The sequence below is a fragment of the Elephantulus edwardii genome, unplaced genomic scaffold (assembly GCF_000299155.1).
Source record: "Elephantulus edwardii isolate Elephantulus edwardi_28Jun2011 unplaced genomic scaffold, EleEdw1.0 scaffold00178, whole genome shotgun sequence".
NCBI classification, from domain to species: domain Eukaryota; kingdom Metazoa; phylum Chordata; class Mammalia; order Macroscelidea; family Macroscelididae; genus Elephantulus; species Elephantulus edwardii.
In genome coordinates, this window is record NW_006399928.1 from 4,359,588 (window position 1) to 4,367,558 (window position 7,971).

A 7,971-nucleotide genomic window follows, 5' to 3' on the forward strand; every position below is an offset into this window, starting at 1 on the left:
GTGAATACCACTATCATTCAAATATATGCACCAACAACCAGAGCCAAGGAAGAGGAGATAGAAGATTTTTACCAACTTTTACAATCGGAGATTGATGATCAAGTTTAAGAATAGTTAATTGAAATAATTTGTTTTGTGAAAGTTGGTTACTTGATCAAGGTTTTGTAAATTTCACAGAAAAAAATCAAGTGGACTTCCTGTGGGATGGCAGACTAAGTAAACTGGAAAATCCATCTCTTTTCTGCAGTGACATTGATAAACAAGGAAAGGTCGCTAAGGATCTTAGCACTCTGAAATCTGGGGGAAGTTGTTATATATGGTTGAGTCATGAGTTATATATGACTGAGAAAAGATTCATAGTGGGTTTTCAGAGGTAATAAATCACATGGTAGGAGATTTAACGTTTTTCTCCCGAAAAGTAGCTGATAGATTCCAATCATGTGCCCTTGGGTTGTCAGCATAACTCCTTGCCACTAAGCCACCCGAGCTCCCTTGTGGGAAGCTATTGAAAAGATTGAGGGAGGAATTTAGGGAAGAATACTTATTGGAGAAATAGATTAAGCAATATTGTGTACCTGATTAAAGCATCCTCTCCTCTGCTAGGAGGCTCTCAGGCTATCATAACTCACCTATAGCAACTCACCAGTATCTGACTTGCGTCAAAGAGACAATAAGAATGATCTCATTTTCCTCTTATTCCTGACAACCAGTGGGAGCATCTCATATGAATGCATAGGGCTTTCCTGGACCTCCAGCCTCAACTAACCTCCTACAGCAAGCAGACTAGCCTAATTTTTAATCTGGTGCAGTGCATAGGAGCTCCCAGAAAACATTGACTAGTGTTACTGTGGAAGATAGCAGTCCCCCAGCTTTCAGACAATTCCCACTGGTGATTCCATTTGCAACCACATTTGATCCCACCCTAGAGTCCTTGTATCACGCACACTGCCTCATCCATAGTCTGGAAATCCTGAGATCCCAATAATCACTGGCTGGCTTTGCTGGGAGCACCTCTGAATTACATTGGCACCACCATAATGCAGCCAGCAGTAGACTAGCAGCCTCCTGTGACACATGCTCCTAGTCCCACAACTTTAGGCCCCTGAACCATAGTTAACCACGCCAACACCAGCCTAGTATCCTAGCACTATACTCATCCTTGACCCTGCAGTTCAGAGCCACACTATATCTGGTCAACCAGTTGTGCAGTGATACAGAGATTTGTGGATTCACAGAGATTCTCTGATTCATAGAGATATAGTGATTTAAAAATTCAGTGACTCAACTGGCATGCTACACACAAATGCAGTTGTTCAAAGACTCCTTTTGCCACTTGGGTTTGGGGAAATGTAACAGTTTTCCAGTTCCAAACTGTGGACCTGTTCTTGCTTAACACTCACTGTAGGCCCCAATGACATGATGGAATAGAGTACCTACATATTTCATCAAAATAGGAACCATCAACTCCTCCTCCCACAGCCAATAGCACTGCAAAAACAACAAACAGATAATTACATGAAAAAGTCATCAGCTATCACACACTCAGAAGAAGAAAGGAGGTTAAAAAAACGACAATCACAATATCACCAAAATATCACAGAAGCAGCAAACTGAAATCCCACCGAAACAAACAAACAAAAACAAAAAAAGGAGAGGTATCAACCCCCCCCCCAAGAGTTATCAAAACAGCATCACTAGATCTCCCAGAGAACAGCTGATGGAACTCTCTGAAAAGGAATTCAGAAAAATGATGGTCAAGGGTCTTCACAGAATGGAGGAAAAGTAACTGCTCTTGCTTCTGCATTCCCCCTACAAAATGCCCGGTGAAGCCACAGAAACCATCTCTACTACAGGGCAGGAATTGCCAGAGTCCCAAGCTGATACAGGGTCATGAACATAATCTGGCAGTGATGAATCAATACCAGAGCTCGAGGAACAAGATTCCACACAAGCAACCATGCAAGCCCAGCTGGCGGCAGCAGCTGAAATTGATGAAGAGCAAGTCAGGAAAGTAAAAAAATTTGGAGGGAAAAGAAAGCAAGGAAGACAGTGTCCAAATTGGGACTTTGACAAGTCATAGGGATTACTAGAGTAACAACAGTCACATAGAGTTATTATCCAGAAATCTAACAATATCCTCTTTGTCATCATAAAGCCAGATGTTTATAACAGTCCAGGTTCAGATACCTACATAATTTTTGGTGAAGCCAAGATCAAGAACTTATCTCAGCAAGCACAACTAGCAGCTGCTGAGAAATTTAAAGTTCAAGGTGAAGCTGTCTTGAACATTCAAGAAAACACACAAACTCCAACTGTTCAAGAGGAGAGTGAAGAGGAAGAGGTTGATGAAACAGTCATGGAAGTTAAGGACATAAAATTGGTCATAAACAAACGTGTAGACAGCAAAGGTGATCTGAGCCCTGAAGAACAACAGTAATGATATTGTAAATGCTATTATGGAGTTAATTAACAATGTAACCATTTGGGAAAATAAGGACTTTTTTGGTATTTCAAAAGAGTAACTGCAGTTTGGTTTGCAATTTGTACTGTTTCTATCATTAATAAAATTATGGCTTCTTGTTGTATTTTAAAAAAAGGAATGAAGGAAAAGTATGAAGAATTAAAGGAATCCACAAGAAAAATTCTAGAATTTTTAAACATCAATGCAAGAAAAAGCAGATAAAGCCAAAGGAATATTAGAAATCCTAGAAAAACAGGAATTTAAAATCTGAAATAATAAGACAAACATTTCAGAATCCATCAGCATGTTGAAAAGACTAAAGAGCAGGATTGAAAAAAATGTAGCACAGAATCAGTGAAACAGAAAAGAAATCCCCCAATATTAATTTACTAGAGGAAAAATCAGAAAAGGAAAGAAAATGAAGAAAGAATAAAAATTATGTGAGATACCATAAAGAGAAATTACATGTGAATGAAATTTCAGAGCAAAAAGAGAGAAAAAAAATAGAGCACCGAGAAAATTGTGGAAGACTTACTAGAAGAAAACTATCTGGATAGTATGAAAAAGGGAAAATACACATTCAACAGGATTAGTGAACCCCGAACAGGATAGACTTCAAAAGAAAAACATTAAGGAATAATTTTCAAAAGTTCCAAACCCCAAAACATAGAGGACTGAAAGCAGCTAAAAAAGTAGAAGAGTCACTTACAAAGGGGAAGTAATAAGACTTAGCTACAGTTTTCTCAGCAAAAAATCATTTAAAGAAGAACACAACTGAATGGTACATATAAATCTCTGAAAGAAAACAACTGCCAGTAGAGAATCCTGTACACAGTAACACTGTCCATCAAATATGACAATGAAATTAGAATATTCACAGAAAAGCAGGCATTAAAGGAATTGTGAAAACAAGGAAAACATTACAAAGAATACTAAAGAGAATTTTTCACTCAGAGGCAGAAAAATAGAAAACAGTGACAAACACCACCACAGAAAAGACTGCAGCCAAATGGCAGCAATAAAATCATGCCAATGATTTAATACATTAAATACATTAAATACATCAATTACCAATCTGTTCTGGAATGCTTTTGGCCAACATGGCATAGTACTTGGTTTCAGGTTTCCTCAAGTATGGGCAGTTGTTGACAAGTATGATCTACTTAGCTTTTCCTTGTCTGATTATCTTCAAAGTCTGCTTGTACCCCAGCATGTGTTTCCCACTTTTCATAAAAAGTTGGAGCCTAGAGTTGATCATTCTTCCTCTTCTCTGCAGCTACCATCTTCTCACCTTAGATGCTGGCCTTGGAGAGAAAACAAGATAGGAAGCTGAGGATTCAGAGCCTAACTGTATAAAAGTCCAAACTGCTTAATTATATAATTTCATTCTTCTGCGTCTTTACTGAATGTTTGTCTTTCTGTTCTTCATTGACAGTAGTGTATTAAAGTCAGTTTAGTGGTAAGTAATTCTGTTGCCAACACAAAGGTACCAGTTGTTCCATGGGAGAAAGATGGGAAATCTCCTCCCATAAGAGTTATTGCCTCCAAAAACTAAGAGACTCTGCTGTGGCTTGGCTCTGACTTGACAGTACAACTTAACTCACCTCACTATTATTGTGTAGTTGTCTATTGCTTTCTTCCAATCTGTTAAAATTTGGTTTTGTATTTTGGAGCTCTCTGCCCAGGATGTGCTCACCAACTTGTGCCAAGAAATCTGGAGGACAACCTTACGGCCAACTGGCTTGAAGAGATCTATATTTGTTTCCATTCCAAAGAATGGTGACAAGATAGAGTGTGGAAACTATCGAACAATATCATTGATATCACATGCAAGCAAGGTTCTACTAAAAATTATCCAAAAATGACTAGAACAGGACAACAGAGAATGGACTAAAGTGCAGGCTACGTTTAAAACAGGCCATGGTTGTAGGGATATTATAGCTAAAGTTAGATAGATCTTGGCTGAAAGCAGAGAGTATCAGAGGAATGTCTATGTGTGTTTTATTGACTATGCAAAGGCATTTGACAGTGTGGATCAAACAAACTGTGGCTGACTTTGAGAAGAATGGGGATCCCGGGACACTTGATCATGCTTATGCTAAAGCTATACTTGGATCAAGAGGCAGTCATTAGAACAGAGGAAGGCAACACTGCATGGTTCAGAATTGGGAAGGATGTACTGCAGGGATGTGTCCTATCTCCATCTTTTCAATCTATATCCAGAACATATTATCCTGGAGGCTGGGCTCTATGAGGAGAAATGTGGCATCAGGATTGGAGGAAGCAATCTGCATTATGTGGATGACACAACTCTTCTTGTTGAAACTGAGGAGGACCTGAAGTGTTTGCTGCAGAAGGTCAAGAACTGCAGCCTTCATTATGGATTGAAGCTCAACAACAAGAAAACAAAGATTATCACCATGGGCCCATTCCCCTTCCCCTCTTTTATTTTGGAATTCTGTCATACATGTGCTGTTCCTTTTGATATTATTCCACATTATTCACATGTTTTCTTTTTTTTACTCTGTTTTTTTCTTCTAGTATGTCCCCATTGAGGCTCTTGTCTTCCAGCTTGCTCACTCTTTATTCCATTTCTTCTGTTCTGCCTTTTAGTCCCTGTACAGTGTTGTTCTGACATTTTGGTCTTGGTATTCTAGATTCCATTTTCTAGCATTTCTGTTATTTCCAGTGCTATGTTGGCTCTCTTGTGATGAGTTCTTAAATTCTTGTACCTCTTTATTTATAGTTTCAAAACTTGCTCCCATCTATTGTAATTTCTTCAGTACCTGTTCATATAACTCCACCAATATATTTCTTCTTGCTCCCTGCCTCAGGGGAAGCCATAAACTTTATTTATGGCTTCCATTCTATATCCCGTCATTTGTACCTTTTTCAGTAGTTGTTCATATAATTCCATATCAACATATTTCTTGTTCCTCCCTGTCTCTAGGGTATTCCTTTGGTCTGCAATATATTCTGGTTTTTTAGAAGGCTTGCCTCCTCTTCCAATGTTTAAGGCTGTCTACTGCTTTCTTCACAATGTGTCAAGTTTTTCCTTGGTATTTGTTAGGCCTTGCCTACTGTGCTTAGGTTGTTGATAGTTCTTCATATTTATGAAGGTATTGGTTAGATGCAGGCTAAAAATGTTCCCTTTATGAGGGCGGACAACTCATTCTATTGGAACTCCTTTTTGGTCAAATGCAGTGGCAAAGTTCACCTTTCCTAAAGTTCTTCAAGTCCTCTCTGATCTGCAGAGCAGCTGTAGAGGAAACTCATCTGGATGTGTTCCACCTCTGCTTAAGTCTGTTTTTTTCACAGATGAATTGGCAGCGCAGTCTGTAGCCAGATTCTCTAACTGATGAAATTTCTCTCAAGGGGAAGTGCAGACAGCTCCCTCTTAGAACCTCAATGTCCCCTTGAAAGTCATGCTCATCCTTGGAAGAGTCTCTCATCAGAGTGCAGCCCAACTCTCCTAAAAGTCTTGTATTGTCCTTGGTGGTTAGAGGTCTGGCCTGTGACCAGCCTCCCAAAATGATGCAGTTTCTTTTCAACAAAGGTGTGGGCAGCTCCCTCTTCACTGTGCCCTCTCTCTTAAAAGTGTCCCTTATAGGGACCATATTGATGGGCTTCATTTTTTTATCCATTCTGCTACCCACCACCCTTAATCTGTGTGTTTAACCCATTCATGTTTAGTGTGATTATTACATGCTAGGTTTTGTTGCTGTTGTGTTTTGCTGTCTTCCTTCTGTTATTGTTAATTACATTGGTTCTCCTGTCTTCTTCTGCTCTCTCTGTGTAAAGGGCTTTCCTTAGTATTCCTTGTAGAGTTGGTCTTGCTTTTGTGAATTCCGTAAGGTCCTGTTTGACTGTAAATGATCTACTTTTCTTTCATATTTGATTTTATGTCTTTGCTGGATACAGGATCCTTGGCTGGCAATAGTTTTCTTTTACCTTTCTTATGTATCATCTTCTTTCTCATGTGGTTTCTGCTGAGTAGGCAGAATTTAATCTAATTGGTTCTCTGTTGTAGGTGACTTTGTTTTTCTTGCACTGTTTTTAGTATTCTATCCTTGTCTTTGATTTTGGGGAGTTTGACAATGATATGTCTTGATGTTTTTCTTTGAGGTCTAGTCTAGTATTTTCTGAGCTTCTACTATGTGTATTTCCTCATTTTTCATGATACTTAGAAAGGTTTCTTCTAGTATATCTTCCATAATTTTCTCCATTGTTTCCTTTTCTTTTTACTCTCTTGTTCAGAATGCCAGTCACACGTACATTGTCCAATCTGATGTCATCCCATATGATTCTCTCTTCTAATAGTTTTTTTAAAAATTTTATTTTATTAATTTTAATGACTATTTACAGAGATTTTGGATTTCCATTCATTCGTTGTTGCACTTTTCTCCTGCCCAGCCCTCCCCCCCACGCCCCGTTCGCTCCTGTCTTTGAAAAGTAAAAGAAAAATTCTTTCTTTGGTATACAATCCCCCCGCACTCCTCCGACCACCCTGAATACACTCCACTTTGCAACCTTAATTCTGGACTCTTGTGATAACCATAAAACCCTATCATATATCAATTTTAAAGTATTCTCTCCCTCATATGTTTCAATGCAGTATACATAATTTATCCAGTTTTTCTCAGTCTTACCCCAACCCTAATGTCAGTCCCATTCTACAACAGTGGCACCATTCAGTATTTGTCCTTTTGTGACTGAGATATTTCACTCAGCATAATGTCCTCCATTCTCACCCATTTTGAATAATATTGCATGAGATCTTTGTTTTTCAATGCAGCGTAGTATTCCATTGTGTGAATATACCACAGCTTCTCTATCCATTCGTTTGTTGATGGGCACCTGGGTTGTTTCCAACTCCTGGCTATTGTGAACAAAGCCACGATAAACATGGGTGTGCATATATCTGCTTGGATGTCTGTTATGATCTCTTTAGGGTATATTCCCAGTATTGGAATTGCTGGGTCAAATGGTTTCTCTATTTGTAACTTTTTGAGAAAGCACCACACCACTTTCCACAGTGGTTGCACCATTTTACACTTCCACCAACAGTGAATAAGGCTTCCAGTTTCTCCACAACCTCGCCAGTATTTGTTGCATGCTGTTTTGTTAAATTTTACTATTCTGACTTGGTTGAAATGATATCTCATAATTGTTTTCATTTGCATCTCTCTCAAAGAGAGAGATTTTGAACATTTCTTCATGTGCTTGTTGGCCATCTGTTCATATCCTGTGCCCATTTTGCAATTGGATTATTTACCTTTATCTTGTTATGGTGCTCAGGTATTTTATAAGTTCTGGATATAAGTCCCTTATCTGACATGTCATTCCCAAATACTTTTTCCTAGTCTGTGGCTTCCCTTTTTACCCTGTTGGACAAGTTTTTGAATTTGCATAGGGATTTGATTCTCAGAAGATACCATTCATCTATTTTAACTTCTCCTGGTTGTAGTTTTTTCAGGATACTTGGAAGACTTTATGTTGTGGATTAGGAC

General features: G+C 38.7%; 1 pseudogene; it reads left to right on the top strand.

The window, feature by feature from the left end:
* The first annotated feature begins 1,816 nt into the window (after positions 1-1,816).
* On the top strand, positions 1,817-2,522 carry LOC102876662 (annotated as a pseudogene).
* Positions 2,523-7,971: the final 5,449 nt, after the last annotated feature.